Genomic DNA, 17,220 nt, shown 5'->3' with positions numbered 1-17,220 from the left:
TTTGAAAGAGGATTATCTTGCTCATCAAGAAGGCAATTAGAGTGGGGAAAAGCACAAGTGAAGGCTCTCAACAAGCTCTTCAAGCTCAAGCCCTCTAATGTTAGCCATAAGCTCATATTAGTGTACTACCCAGTGTAGCTAAGTACATAGTCTATGGAACACTTCCAACTCATGTTCCAAGCCCAATCCTCATCAAGTCTCTCATTTTCTCTGTAAGAACTCTTGGCTCAAGTAGCCATTGAGGCTTTGAGAAGAGGAAAACATAGCATAAGGTCCCAAGCAAGCTCACAAGCTCAAGGGTTATGGAGTTCCTAGCCTCCATGGTCCAAGAGTTGTATTAATTTAAGCTTTCTCTTTTGTAAGAGTTCAAGAGCAAAGAATTAATACAAAAGCCTTTCGAGGGGGGGTCGGCCTCAAGAATTCCGGCCCTCAATCTTGTCATTTGTTTAAGTTTATTAATTTCATGCTTGTTTTGCATTTGCTGCTTGCTAGCATGTGTGTGTGAGTAGCTAAAAGAGTGCATATGTAAGATAAATGAGTGAATGCATTAGCTACTAAGTTGTTTCTTTCACACGCCATCTTTACTAAGGGTGGAAATTAAAAGGAACTTCACTACTAAAAGAGCTTGAGTAAATATTGAATATATTTGCTAATAAGAAGCTTAGTAAGCCTAGTTACAAGTGGTATGGTGCTTCCCTTTTTCTCAGTTCTAATACTAACAACTTTACCCTTACTACATGAAGATCTTCATGGAGTCTAGCCAGAAACTGCTGCTTTTGCTCCAAAAAGTTGATCTTTTTAAAGACAATGGCTTTGAGATGTAGATCCCAAAACTTGTCTATGTAGTGTTGATACTCTCTCCCCTTTCGAGCTTAAGAGCATGCCATGATGTTAGCACATCATCTTGAGCTTGGTCACTTAGAAATTGCTTTATGATAGCATTTCTACATTCCCGCCAAGTTTTGGGCCGCAGACCTTGAGCTCGTAGACTCGCCCACCATTGAGACGAGCGGATCTTTGCATATACATGGCCACATGACGAAGCTTGGACTGTTCGGTGAAGTGCTCCACCAAAGCCGCATCAAATTGTTGGATAAAGTTGAGGACTTTATCCGTGTTGCCATATGTGCCATCAAATGTGACAAAAGCCACATTCTTTCCACCCTCCTTAAATGTGTGAAGCTTGCGAGATCTCTTGCAAACATAATGAGTCCTTTTGCGCCTTTTTGGTATGCGAGTGCATGCACTTGACCATTCTTGAAGAGAGCTTCCTTCATCACCTTTTGAGACTGAAGGACTTGATAAAGGTGAAGGAGACCTCCTCCTTCTTTGATGAAAGCGGCTTCTCTTGCTTCTTCCACTTTTGGATGAGGAAGACCCATCACTTGAAGAAGATCTTCGTCGCCTACGCCGCTCTTGAGGAGCACTTGATGGAGATTGCCCCTCTCTTTCCATGGGTGCTCTTACATGCTCACTCCCTTGTAAAGAATTGGCTTCTCTTGGAGGAGACCTTGTTGTAAGAACCATGCCAGGCGCAAACATTAGGGCTTGAACCGTGGGCCTAAAGAAAGGATTATGCTATGCATCATGCAAACTTTGAACTAGATTCCTTAATGCATGAGTTCCTTGAGCTGAAGCTTCATCTTCTTTGAAATTTACTTGATGCCAACTAGGCTCATTGTGTGGGTTGAAAGACATGATTCCTTCACAATGCTTACTACCTTTTTATGAAAGTGCTTGGATCGTAGCTTAATTAGAAATGCTAGTTTCAATTAAGCAACGCCTACAATGCTCTGATACCAATGTAACTAGTCTTACTAAAGCTTCTTATTAGCAAATATTAAATATTAACTCAAGCTCTTTTAGTAGTGATGTTCCTTTTAATTTCCACCCTTAGTGAAGATGGCATGTGAAAGGAACAACTTAGTAGCTAATGCATTCACTCAATTTTCTCACATATGCATTCATTTAGCTACTCACACACACATGCTAGCAAGCAGCAAATGCAAAACAAGCATGCAATTAACAAACTTAACACAAATGGACAAGATTGAGAGCCGGAATTCTTGAGGCCGGCTGACCTCCCCTCGAAAGGCTTTTGTATTAATTCTTTGCTCTTGTACTCTTACAAAGAGAAAGCTTAAATTAATACATCTCTTGGACCATGGAGGCTAGGAACTCCATAACCCTTGAGCTTGTGAGCTTGCTTGTTAGGACCTAAAGCTACGTTTTCCTCTTCTCAAAGCCTCAATGGCTACTTGAGCCAAGAGTTCTTACGGAGAAAAGGAGAATCTTGTAGAGGATTTGGCTTAGAGCATGAGCTGGAAGTGCTCCATATTCTATGTACTTAGCTACATAGGGTAGTACACTAGTATAAGCTTATAGCTTAGCATTAGAGGGCTTGAGCTTGAAGAGCTTGTTGAGAGCTTTCATTTGTGCTTTCCCCCACTCTAATTGCCTTACTAATGAGCAAGATAAGCCACTTTTAAAAACTCGTGTGGATTAAGAAGAAGCTTGATGCTCAAAATAGCATCCATGTGGGCTAGAGAGAGGTGGAGCTTGGGTAGCACATGGGGAAGGTTGGGCACCTATTTCCACCCTTCCCATCGGTGGAAAAGAGTCCAACTTGGACCAAATAGAGCCCCCTTTCTTCTTTTAATTATTTCTTGCCCATGAGCCCACTCTGGACACAGCCCGCGTAAGCCGTAATTTAGTCGTTTTAGGTCCTTTGAAGCCGTAATTTAGTTGTTTTAGGTCCTTCGAAGCCTCGTTTTTGCTTCGTAAAATCCTGGTGAGATCCTAGGAAAATCTTCCATGCACTTTTGAAGTGAAATTCATCTTTTGGCACTTCTCTTGCCTTGAATCCACTTTCATACATGCCTCTTTGTCCTTCTATATGTGCTTTCGTGCGCTTTTTCCTATCTCAAATGGCCACTTCTAGAGAGAGAAAAGCCTTGATAAAGCACAACATTCATCAGACTTTAATTTTGATGACATAGAAAGTAGGCTTGAGGCAAGAATTACGAAACCAAACAATGACCTCGTGCATCTTGTTTCAAGGTTATTCAGCAGACACCGCTCCCCTCACTACCTATAGACGCCACCTACTGCGACTAGGTTCCCAACACCGTCTCGTTATGACACATTGGCCAGCTTCACGCAGTCTAACATGTATGCCACACGGAGTTACAGATGGAGGGGGGAGTACAATAGATTACATCATGGGATCTCGAGAACCTCAACAACAACGTGATCAACACCATCCCTACATATTAAAGTAACATGCATATTCATGTCCATGCAGTAAGAGAGAGCTTAATTTTCTTTGCTTGGAGTGTCCTTCAAGTTGAAGTCTAGGGTATGGTAGGCCTTCAATTTTCAGGTTTGCATGCATGTAATTAGGGTTAGAGTTTCTTACTTTGGGTTGTTGAATGGGTTCCCAAAAAACGTGGATAAAGGATAATAATAGGAAGGCTAAGCAATTTCAAAGCTGTATATAATATTAGGACTAAAGTTAGGGCCATCTACACACAAACTACGCTTGTTGTCAAGTTTACATGCCACCTTCAGCAACTTTTCTCGAGTCGTGTGCTGAATTTCCAGGTACCTCTCTCTCTCTCTCTCTCTCACACAGTTTTATAAGCTGCCAAGGCACAAGCTCATGATGATGATTAGCCTTCTCTCCTTTTACTAGGTTACGGGAATGAAGGCTCATGATGTTGATTAGCCTTCTCTCCTTTTACTCGATTACGGGAAGCTTCATTCTCCCACGGAAGGCAAGCAATTGAAGCAACGACAGACAAACGAGGGCCATGGCTGCTGCACCTGCAAAGGTAAGAACTCTCCTCTCTCTCTCTCTCTCTCTCTCTCTCTCTCTCTCGCTCTCGTCTGCGTCTGGTCTGTCGTCTCTCGTCTGCGTCTGCGTCTGCGTCTGCTGCTAGGGTTACCCACCTAGCAGCGGGTACTCCTCTGTGAGGCGCAGGCCGCGGCCTCACTGGGTGGGGTTATCTTGAGCGCGCGTGCCTCTTCCTCAAGCCTCGAAGCTCCGCCTCTTCTCACAGTCAGCAAAAGAGCGCCTGCGTGAGAGCACACGGGTCTGCAGGAGGACGTGTCGAGCAGCCAGCGCCCGTTAAAGGTGCATACTCTCCTTCGACTGAGATTTCTTGAAGTGCAGCAAGCAAGTGGTGTTGCAGGTTGAAGAGCGCGAATCTGCAGAGGTAGGTTCAAATCAGCCTCAATGTATACTCAGGAATGTATACTAAGTGCAATGTATATTCAGGAATGAAGATGTATGAAGTCATGCGGGAGAGCGTGGCTCTCAATGTCTAATGCTCTTGTGTTGCTACTATGAAGTATTTATGCTGTGAAGTTAAAGTGAAGTCATGAAGTGAATTGAAGTCTTATGATGTGCTGTGTTCGAGAGAGAGAGAGAGAGAGCTCTTGTGTGTCGGAAGAAATCTAGTAGGCGTGCTAGTCAATTGTGATCTTTCGAACCCATTTGGCGAAGAAACGGGTAGCTTTGCAACTCTATCATGTACCTCTCATGCTTTGTGTGAGAGAACCACACTTTGCATCCATGTCCACTAGTGCCTTATGCAATGCAATGTCATTCTATGACAAATCTTGGCCATAATCTTGCCATGGATTCATCTACCCTTTATTCACATGGGATGCCTTTGGAGAAAAACAGAATTATACACTGAAAAATGCTATGGGAGGATTATCTACATGGGGGAGAAGGAGTGGGGAGGTGGCATTCTTAGTGCAAAAGCGGCTCTATGAAAAACCCACATCACTATGTCACTATTGTGCATTGAGAAGCAAGAGATTTGTGCATTGAGAAGCAAGAGATTAATCTTACCTCCTTTCTTAATGTGGTGATAATATCATGAATGAAGCTCCCTTCTCTTCTCTCCTTTGCACTCTCTCTCTTTCTTTTACTCACACAATGGTTAATAATCACACAAATAATGCTGGCACTACAGCTTTTTCATGCTTAAAAATGAGCTTATATTTATAAAATAGCTCCTTGGTACTAGCTTTATTTATGTTGGATGGTATGCTAGCTTTTGGGTGGGAGAAATAAGCCTCTTGCCAAGTTTTATCATCAACATTAGGATCTTGCTGGCTTGCCTACTACTTGTTTTGCCCATGCCTAAACCATATCGCCTTTGTTTATGCATACACACAAAGGCGAGTGCTTGAAGATGTCGTGCGTGGAGGTGCCCATCTCCTCTCATGAGAAGATGAGTAGCATATACACATCAGGGTCCCAGGATGTCCAGTAGTGGTGGTTGGCGAATCTCATAAAAAATGAAAGATGTAAAAAACTTATTGTGTGTGTGTGTACAAAATTTTGTAAGAGAGAAAGAGAGAGAGAGGATGTTTGCTATGTTTTTATTGTAGGTTATTCACCACTCAAAATACAGCAAAGAGTGTGGCATTTGCGGCAAAAAATTCAAGACAATGAAGCTTATCAATGGACATTTGCACGAGCTACATGATCGTAGCCCTGAGCATGTCCATTTGGGCAGACCAAAAATACATCAATCTGAGTCATCGGTAAAACGCGCCAAGAACATACAATGGCGTGAGTTTACCACTCGACCACATGCAGAGGCTGCGATAATCATGGTAAAACATGATTTTATTGAATATTTTTAAAACAAAATTTGCATGCACATGTTCGTTTGATTCTTTTTAATAAACAAAATTTGATTTTTTCTTGTAATAAAAAGAACTTTGAGGACTTAGGCTGGAATGGTGCGAGAGTACTGAAACTCCCGATGATGATGATGATGAGGAGGCGGCGGCGGCGGAGGTGGAGGGTCCACTATCTATACATATGGGTCCATTCATTGTATAAGGATGGCCTTATTCTATCAAGGGTGGACCCATTCTATAAGGGGTGCTCACAGATACCAACTTCCATCATCATTTTAAAGATGGAAAAGTTAGCTTCTTCCATGCTGTGTTTCAATTCCCGTGGTTTCGATGTATTTTTGCCTTCTCTCCCATGCCAGTTGTTGGAAAGCTATGGTGAATGTCTACATATAAGGGTTGGACCCGTTAGGGAGTGCAGTATCATGTGAGATGTCTATGTGTGTATGTGTGGGTCTACCCTATTTGGTCCACCCCTTATAAAATGGGTCCGTCCTCATATAATGGGGTTCAAATGGGGGTCCACTCCATATACTGGGCCCACCTCACCATCGGAGATAACGGGCCGACCTCATAGAATGGCTCCACTTTATATAATGGGTGCCCCAGCTCATATAATGGGTCCAGCAAAGGTAATGGGCCCACCTCATAGAATGGGTCCACCCCATACAATGGGTCCATCACTTATACGAATGGTCAATCCCTTATACAATGGGTCTACCTTATACCTAGCGACGTGGCAATAACAAATATGTACTCATCGAATGGAGCATGACATCCATGTGAAGAAAAATGGTCACAATATAGATCGCAGGGTGGGTGCCATGAGGAGTCTTGTGAAGGCTTTTCGCAAATGCAAAATAAGGGAGGTTTCCTTTCATGGAGCCAAAGCGTAAGAGAGTGGACAAGGCTAGTGCTCCAAATATATTTTTTGAGAGGGTGAAGGCTTTTGTCGATACAAGTTTGGATCTGTTAACTGGACATGCTTTCACTAGCTTGCTAAAAAATTGTGAACTGACAAAAACAAAAGCTGGTGGATCCATTATGGCGGACCCATTGTATATTAGGTAGTGGATCTTGTGAGACGTCCTTGTATTTTTACATGCAATCTCATCCAAATTCCATTGTATGGGGTGGATCCATTAGATGAAGTGCACCTATTGTATGGGGTGGATCCATTAGAGAGGTGCGCCTATTGTATGACATGGACCCATTAAATGAGGTGGACCCATTGTATGGGTGGACCCGTTATATGAGGTGGGCCCATTATATGAGGTATGCCAATTGTATGGGGTGGACCCAAACTAAATAGGGGTTGTCGGTCTCTTTGAATCGGCTTCATCACATTGAATGTAAGGAAAATGGATATCTTTCTACATACACTTCACATGACTTTTTGTCCATACTTTCTCCTTTAACTTAGATAGATCAACCTTAGTGAAGGAACCATGAGGTCTTATTCAAAGCTCTGCGTTTTTTGGTTCTTGGAGTCTTACAAGTCCTGTCTACTCTACTGGTTTCCTTATCATTTTCTAATGATAAGGTCACAAATTTATTCGATGGAGGAAACAACTATAACACCTCCTAAGTGCATTGCAACAATAAGCCCAGCAAATCCATACATCCCATATACAAGGGATCCATCGCCTTATACAATGGGTCCACCCTATTGGCAAACCCATATAATGGTGGTCCATCCTCTCTCTCTCTCTCTCTCTCTCTCTCTCTCTCTCTCTCTCTCTATATATATATATATATATATATATATATATATATATATATATCCATTTATACATTGGATCCACTATCTACACATATGGGTCCATTACATATATAAATGGATCCATTATCTATATATATGGGTCCATTACCTATACATATGGTTCCACTACCTATATTAATGGGTCCACTATACATATGTGTCATCTATCAATAAATATTATTTACCTCCCCCATTTGACAGTTGCTAATGATATTCCAGGATCTCATATTTAGAGCTTTGTTTTTATTCTGTTGAGAATTTCTCATCAAGCATTTTTAACATTTCACAGTTTCTCATAATCTATGTATGAATCTCATCTTTAGATATTTAAGTCAATATTAGGTAATTTGAAAAAAATCTCACATTTTGGGAATCAATTACTCCATATAGTTTTGGACATATCTTAAACATACTAACTCCAAATTTGTCAATTTGGTCCGCTACCTATATAGATGGCTCCATTACCTATATAATTTGGTCTGCTACCTATAATTGGGCACATTACCTTTACATATGGGTCTCGTGTATCTAAGAATAGGTGAGTTATCTATATAAATGGGTCCATTATCTATAGATGGGTACACTTTCTAAAGATATGGGTCCGCTACCTATACAAATGGGTCAAATATATATATAAATGACTCCGCTACCTATAAATGGGCCATTAGCTATGTAAATGGGTCCACTACATATATAAATGAGTCCATTATTTATATAAATGTATCCACTACATATTTGTGGGTCCAGTAGCTGAACATATGGGTCCGCTACTTGTAAAATTGAGCCACACAAAACACCATCTTCTCCAGCCGAAGCAGTAGAAGGAGAACTTGATGACTCCTTCTTGATAGCTAGTTCACTTGCTTTTATGAAGGATTGTTGCTAAAAACACTCCACCTCCAATGAGCCAGCAGCAGTTAGAGACGAGCTTTTTGGTCCCATTATAGTCTATATAGTCCCTTCCTATAGTAGAAAAAATAGCTTGCTGCTCTCATTACACTTTCATAGCACTTATTCACACTCTAACTCCAAAACTCCCAATAGGGTGGACCCATTGTATAAGGTGATGGACCCCTTATATATGGGATGTATGGATTTGTTGGGCTTATTTTTGCAATGCACTTAGGTCCCAATGTATGAATGGATATATATATATATATATATATATATATATATATATATATATATATATAGGTAATGGACCCAATGTATAAGTGGATCTTGTGAGACCTTCTTATTTTGTTATGTCCTGCATTGTGACCTCCAATCTCATCCAATTGCCATTCTATGGGGGTTGGACCACCATCATATGGGGTGGACCCATTGTATAAGACAATGGACCCATTGCCAATAGTGGATCTTGTGAGACCTCCTTGTATTTTGACATGCAATCTCATCCAAATGCCATTGTATGGGGTGGATTCCTTAGATGAGGTACGCCTATTATAAGGGGTAGATCCATTAGATGAGCTTCCCTAAACCCTAAACCTTGATCGGTTATAATATTTATGAATCTCATCCTTAGGAAATTTTCCTCCTCATAGGGAACCTCATAATGGATTCCAATGGGAGTCCACCCCATATAATAGGCCCACCTCATATAATGGGTCCACCGGAGGTAATGGGCCCACCTCATATATTGGATCCACATCATACAATGGGTCCACCTAATTTAATGGACGCACCTCATATAATGGGCCCACCTCATATATTGGATCCACATCATACAATGGGTCCACCTTACATAATGGGTCCACCCAATTTAATGGACGCACCTCATATAATAGGTCACCTAGAGGTAATGGGCCCACCCCATACAATGGGTCCACCTCGTATAATGGGTCCACACCATACAATGGGCACACCTCATGAAATGGATGTACCCCTTACAATAGCCGTACCTCATCTAATGGATCCACCCCATACACTGGCATTTGGATGAGATTGCACGTCAAGATATAAGGAGGTCTCACAAGATCCACTATTGGCAATGGGCCCATTGTCTTATACAATGGGGTCCAACCCCCATACAATGGCAATTGGATGAGAGTGGAGGTCACAATGCATGACATAAGGAGGTCTACCCCTATCTTCCAAGCCTCCTCTATCTTCTCATCAAGCTTTTTTAACATTTCACAGTTCCGCATAATATTTATGAATCTCATCTTTAGAGATTTTCTTTATCTTGTCGAGAAATTTCTCCTCCTCTCAGGAAGCCTTATATAATGGGCCACCGGAGGTAATGGGCCCACCTCATATACTGAGGGTCCACCCCATATACTGGGCCCACCTCATATAATGGGTCCACTGGAGGTAATGGGTCCGCCGGAGGTAATGGGCCCACCTCATATATTGGGCCCACATCATACAACGGGTCTGCCTCATATAATGGGTCCACCCCATACAATGGGTGCACCTCATATAATAGGTCACCTAGAGGTAATGGGCCCACCCCATACAATGGGTGCACCTCATATAATAGGTCACCTAGAGGTAATGGGCCCACCCCATACAATGGCACTTGGATGAGATTGCATGTCAAAATACAAGGAGGTGTCACAAGATCCACTACCTATACAAATGAGTCCACTACCTGTACATATGTCTCCACTACGACTATAAGGGATTGACCATTCGTATAAGGGATGGACCCATTGTATGGGGTGGATCTATTAGATGCATTGTATAAGGGATTGACCATTCGTATAAGGGATGGACCCATTGTATGGGGTGGATCTATTAGATGCATTCGTATAAGGGATGGACCTATTCGTATAAGGGATGGACCCATTGTATAAGGGATTGACCATTCGTGTAAGGGATGGACCCATTGTATGGGGTGGATCTATTAGAGGAGGTGTGCCCATTGTATGGGGTGCATCCATTATATGAGGTGGACTCATTGTATGCAGCGGACCCATTACTTCCAAGGGACCCATTATATGAGGTGTGCCCATTGTATGGGGTGGACCCATTATATATGGCGGGCCCATTATATGAGATGGTACTAGTATATGGGACCCCCATTGGAACCCCATTATATGACGTGGGACCCATATGATGAGAGGATATAAATGGCAAATAGGGGAGGAAAACAATAGATAAATAACACATCTATATAGTGGGCCCATATGTATAGGTAATAGACCCATATGTATATGTAATTGACCCATTTATATAGATAATGGACCCATATGTGTACATCATGGACCCAATGTATAAATGGATATATATATATATATATATATATAATATAGGTAGTGGATCTTGTGACAAATATCCTCATGGCAACCACCCTCCACCTTATCGGATTTCAACTTCTTCCTTTTTGTAACCTCTTCATCAAGTATATGGTCAATTCTTTTCTTCTCTCTATATATGGTCAGTTGAAAGTTGAGGATACCGGCATAATTGTAAATTTAATGATATTCACACAAATGTCTAATATGCACTCAAATATACTCATGTTCCCATATCATTCATATTCATAATGTGTGCAATGGCATTTGGATGAGATTGCATGTCAAAATACAAGGAGGTCTCACAAGATCCACTACCTATACAAATGAGTCCAATACCTATCATATAATGGGCCCACCTCATACAATGCGCGCATGTCATCTAATGGATCGACTTCATACAATGGCATTTGGATGAGATTGCAAGTCAAAATACAAGGACCCATTAGCGATATGTATGTTATAAGGGGTGGACCCATTTATGAGTAATGGACCCATATGTGTACATTGTGCCAGCATCTCCATCACGAGTACCCACTATTGTGTAATGGGTCTCCACTACGGTTCTCCTCTTTACTAGCATGTATTGGTCTACGTCATCATCAAATAGGTATCCATATCCCTCTAATGATTCTTGATGCATGTATAGATATAGACCCAGATTGAGCTGGGTTATAGATTCCAGATTGAGCTGGAATCACTAACCATGTCTATCCCTTGTACATCCTTACCGACCAAGGAAGAAGTACATGATCTTGTAGCCCTGTTGTGGAAAGATGCGCTTCATCTTTTTTTGGGCAAAGAACGAAAAGGAACAGGCTAGCAGAATGAACGAGCAAGGGACTATGCTACCTGCAACAAAGGATTGCGTCCATTTTGTGCCTGGATATGTACACCCACAAACTTTCAAAACATAATCGGATCCGAATACACACCCTTCAATTGCATCTCCTCGAAGCAGTGCACTGCTTCGAGGAGATGCATGACTAATATCGGATCCGAATACACACCCTCCAATTGCATCTCCTCGAAGCAGTGCACTGCTTCCTTGTGAAGTTCATGATCTATGTATCCAACAATCAATGCATTCCACAAGACTGAATCCCATGCCGCCAGAAGCTTGTTAACTTGTGCACTCACGGGCGGGTGAACTGCATTTCAAGTAAGTACGTTGCAAGAGATTATATCATGTGATGGAATCTGATCAAACACATTTTGAGCTTTGGCTAGAGATCCACACTTGGCATACATATCAACCAAGGCATTGCCAAACGACAAGATCCTTCTTCAAAATCTCTTGTCGGGCAACTTTGACATGTATTTCACTGCCCTTAGTTTCAGTTCCTTCAGAGCCACAAGCCTTCAGAGCTCTGGTTAGTTGGAATAATATAAGCCTGCACCCGAGAGTTTGAGGCCATATCTCCTCGTCTAGGAAGAGAAAGAGAGAGAAGCTGCTCAAGCCTTGGTCGCATATGCTAGGCAAGGGGTAAGAGACAGAGAGCGAGAGAGAGACAGGGGTAGACAAACAAACACAGATAGATAGATAGATAGATAGACACACACACACACATATACATATACATACATACATACATACATAACACACATATACATATACATATACATATACATACATACATAACACACACACACACATATATATATGTATGTATGTATGAGTTTCTACAAAGAGGTTTTCTACAAGAATTAATCAGTCAACAAAAAAACTATAGCACCTGTTCTTTTCCATCACCAACAATTGATGATGACGCAAAACTGCAAAACGCTGATGTAAATCAGTTGTGAACAAGAGCCTCGCGCTGGGTGTGGACCCGTCAGTGAGAGCTCTGATCAAGGTGGCATGCATAGCATGCGCATACAAGATGGTCCAAAGGGATGGATACTCCAAGTGTGGCTAGGCATCCTTTATATATGCCCCTAGATGGTTGGTCGGTCAAACCAACCTCCTACCCACGATTTGGCTGGGGTGGCCAGCCCACAAACAAGGGCCTAAGGACATATATACTGAGCAAATAGACCTGGGGTAGGGCCGTCATGCAATGCTCCCACAACTCCGACACAACCTGGAGATGACCTCCGTTAACACAATGTCCTCGTAGCTCCCCCTCATCTCTTGCAACGAAGGTGCCTGCAGAGGGAGGAGGCTTGGATTGTAAGCCACAGATTCCATGTATGAAGGGGAGTTAGTCTAGGGTGCATGAGACCCATTAGCAGCTTCAAGGGCAGCGGCTAGTAGACTCGCTGTGGAAGACATGCAAGGACAGGCTTCATCGTAGTTACCACTATCCAGATGCAATTTGTGCATGCTGGATTTATGCTATTCGGTTGCAGAAAAGCCAAGCCTGAGTCACTAGTCCTGAAGTACCATGGGTAGTGTCATGTGATGCGCCATCCTCGAGGGTGCGACAACTGACCCATTGTGATGGGGCTCCAGGAGGAGGGGGGAAATGGCCTGCAATGACATCACTGTGCTCATATTTCTTTGCTTCCTCAGATGGAGCATCTATAGCCACAAGAAAATTAGTTTATGCAGACATACCAAGCATGCATTCGAACAGGAAAAACAGTTCAAAATCAATAATTACAAGAATTATGCCCCCAATTGTTCCTATACCAATGTTCAAAAACACAGGGCTAATGATCATCCAGACCATGCTCCTACTAAATACCACATTTCACTCCAGCCTTACCTTCGAAAACTTGCTGTGCCACATTTAATTTTCCACATCCATGCATCAATCTCACTTAGTTCCATGTTTTTAAGCTGTATTGCTCTAATACATGTGTCGAAGCTGTCAGCAAACAACTGCCTTAAAAAGGAAAATACTTGGTGGATCATGCCAACTACAAAAACTTTTATTGCAAATCCCCAGCTAGGTCAAAAGTCTTGGTAAGCTGAACCATTAACTTATGGTGCCATTCCCTCTTGTTCACAGTACATGGAAAAATCTCCTCAGTGATCTGACATCACAAGTTTAGAAAAAGACATAACCGAAGATAGCAGAAGCAAAATAGGCCAAAAACCTCAATGTGGTAAAAAACAAACTTCTTAAAGCTTGCTGGCCTTGTCCCTGCTGGATATACCTTGCGATAAATGCATTCTAAGAGACCACATTCTGGACAGGAAGCTCATCAAAAACATGCTTTTATGAGTACATCAAAGAGAGGTTCAGCCACCAATAGCTAATCTCATAAACCAGTTACAAAGGATTCAAAGTTCTGCTAATAAGGAAGCAAAGACACAAAGACCAGCACCTACAGACTACCCCCCACCACTACGAGAAGGGAGCATGCGCGAGAACCCCTCTACTAGGGATGCTTCTACCAACAAGCAGCCTAGTTCTACTTACCAATTGATTGGCTCATGTCTTCAATATCTCGAAGCGCTTTCTTTAAGCCATCATACTTCATCTGGGCAACAGCTTCATGTGCTGCTTTCCAAAGCTGTTTGCCCTCAAATTTCTTTGCCCAGAAGTCCAAAACTGCCAATGCATCATTTCCTAGCTCATCAAGGGCACGTGCAGCATGAGGATTGAGAACAAGAAAAATGCACCGCACCAGTGATATGAGGTCATCCACAGCTGTATAAACCAGGCTATCTTCTACCTTCAATATGCTGTCGAAGCACATTATCTGATGCAGTCTGATAATATCTTCTACCTTCAATATGCTGTCGAAGCACATTATCTGATGCAGTCTGAACGCTTCCACAAAAACTGGCACACTTGCAATCAATCTTTTCAGCAAAACCCCAATCATGTATGAAGAGTCTATGCTTTCCTATTTGCAAACTCTCCGCAACCATCAAATTTTCCCGTGTATGTCCCTGTTTACAATATTTAATGCATGCGCATTTTGAAGTACTTCAACTAAACCAGCCAATGGTAAATCTGGTCCAACTTGATCTTTTCCAAATTCTTCACCTACAGGCTCTATCAAGAACATTGACTCATTGCAAAACTCTGGGTACTCCATCAACATTCTGCAACTCATTTAGAAACCTAACATCATGAGAGCCCTCTTCGTACCCACTTTTTAAAACTTTTAATGCACGGCATTTTCCGTCGCCACAATCAACTTCGTAGACTTTATTGGTCTTCCCACACTTCCCAAGTACCCTTTGATTGTACAACCTTTTGGCAAAGCTGGTCTCCACTTCATTAGCAAACCTAACAAAGCAGGTTCAGCCATTAAATAGCCACAAACGCTCTCTCTTACAAAAGTTGTAGTGCTGCTCCTTCTAACTTCAAAGCCACCAAGAGCCACATCAACATTGTCTGAACTGCAGCGGCTGAGACGAAACCAACAAATTTCCTTCAGATCAGTTATACCCAGAATAACTGAAAGTCTTTCAGGAATCTTGTTGAGAAATTCTTGTCCATATGTAATTAATTGCCCAACAGAGTAATCATTATCAAAACGCGAATCATCACCTGATGACGATGACGATCTAAATATAGCTGATGAAAGAGGGATGGAAGGGTGTTGAAATTTTAAAAAATAGAAACTTGCTCCAAGGTAGGGAGGTGCCAAGGGGGGTGGTGGACTATTGCTTCCCAACATCACACAAGAGGGACGTGGGGAGCTCATCATATCCTTCACACAAGGGACGTGGGGAGCTCATCACCTAACAAAGTTGTGACCTTAACATTAGAAAAGGATAATTTAATGGAAATGAGTAGAGTAGAGAGGACTTGTAAGACTCGGGGGGGGGGGGGGGGGGGGGGGGGGGGGGGGGGGGGTATCGAGAACCAACAAAAGAAGAGCTTTGAATAAGACCTCATGGTTCCTTCACTAAGGCTGGTCTATCGAAGCTACAGGACAAAGTATGGATAGAAAGTCATGTGAAGTGTATGTTGAAAGATTTCTATTTGACAAAGTATGGATAGAAAGTCATGTGAAGTGTATGTTGAAAGATTTCTATTTTCCTTACACTCAATGTGATGAAGCAGATTCTTCCCAAAGAGAATGACAACTACAATTGAGTTTCAAGTCAGTGATACTAACTTGGGAAAGAGGTTTATGGTGGGGTAGGTGGAAATAACAATTATGTATTCATCCAATGAAGCACCTTTTGTCATAGATATCCATGTGAAGAAAAATGTTGACTGGGGCTTTGCTACCCCGGGCCATGTAAGGGGGGCAAACCCATTATAAAAGGTTGATCCATTAGATATGGCGGGCCCATTATAAAAGAGAAGGACCTCTGTGTGTGTAGAGAGAGAGAGAGAGAGAGAGAATTTTGTAGATGGACAGTGAATGGAAATAAACATGAAGGTAAGGTCGTGCTTTCCTTCTTGCATAGGCACTCAAGTGTTTCAAAAAACAGGTGCAACATGATGGCCTCTCTCCAAATGTAGCCACTATTTCTTGTGTGCTGTGCTTGCAGCCGCTTGAGTCTGGTGGTGGTAGAAGATGCCCAGAAGTAATTTATGATGATAAGAACCAAGTTTCCAGATATTGAGCATCACATGATGACGAGGAGGCAGTAGAAGAGGTTTTGCAGCAGCAGTAAGAGCCCCGTCCCAATGCAGTGAATGCAGTATATATACAACTATGGGGCTCTACCGGAGAAGGTTGAAGAGATTAGGTGGCCCGATGGAGTCGACTAGATGCATACTCTCTCCTTGGATTATTTTGTAGCCCGAGAAATGGCTTTCTACACACAGCTGGCTCTTGAAGAAGGCACCCGTGAAACCTTCACTAACCTCCTTCAGTGTCAGGTATCCCTTTCCTCAGACCACCCCTACTACGTTGAGATGGTGAAGGATAACTCCCACATGCTCAAAGTTAAGGACGTGCTTCTCTCTCAGCAGCAAAAGCAGATGGAAGAAGTGGAGGAGCGTAGAAAAGCCCAAGCAAACAATTGGCGCATCTACTCCTTCCTCATCATCTGTGTGGACTCTATAATGATGGCATTCTTGCACTATTGCACATGCTATTTGGGAGTACTTCTGCAAGGATAAGAAAATGGATAGATAGATGGATGGATAGAATGATAGATTCATAGATAGATGTATAGATAGGTAGATAGATAGATACATACATACATATATTAACAGATAGATCGATAGATGGATAGCTTCGATTGATGGTGGATAGATGTACAAATAGATAGATAGATACAGATGTAGGCAAGTAATAGTTATATAGATAGATAGAAAGATAGAAAGAGACATAGATAGATATATATAGAGAGAGAGAGATAGGCATATAGATAGATATATAGAGAGAGAGAGATAGGTAGGTAGGTAGATGGATATATACATATCTATCTATACATCTATTTGTATCTAGTATGAGACTCGATGAGAGTCTATCTATCTATCTATACATCTATATGTATCTAGTATCTATATCTATCTATACATCTATCTGTATCTAGTATGAGACTCGATGAGAGTCTATCTATCTATCTATACATCTATATGTATCTAGTATCTATCTATCAATCTATACATCTATCTGTATCTAGTATGAGACTTGATGAGAGTGGATTTCCAACATGCTCAACATGCAAAGTTACCCCATTCAAGA

At 41.9% G+C, this 17,220-nt stretch overlaps 1 long non-coding RNA gene across 1 annotated transcript; it reads left to right on the top strand.

Moving 5' to 3' along the window:
* Positions 1–3,523: 3,523 nt before the first annotated feature.
* LOC147623527 (uncharacterized) lies at positions 3,524–5,626 on the top strand. Its single transcript, XR_015269424.1, has 3 exons — positions 3,524–3,603; positions 3,695–3,833; positions 5,407–5,626. It is a non-coding gene; the product is annotated as an uncharacterized LOC147623527 (long non-coding RNA).
* The last annotated feature ends 11,594 nt before the right edge of the window (positions 5,627–17,220 follow it).

The sequence above is a fragment of the Cibotium barometz genome, chromosome 27, assembly GCF_041138505.1.
Source record: "Cibotium barometz isolate CiBa-2024 chromosome 27, ASM4113850v1, whole genome shotgun sequence".
Classification (NCBI taxonomy): domain Eukaryota; kingdom Viridiplantae; phylum Streptophyta; class Polypodiopsida; order Cyatheales; family Cibotiaceae; genus Cibotium; species Cibotium barometz.
This window is presented reverse-complemented; position numbering and strand designations above follow the sequence as displayed.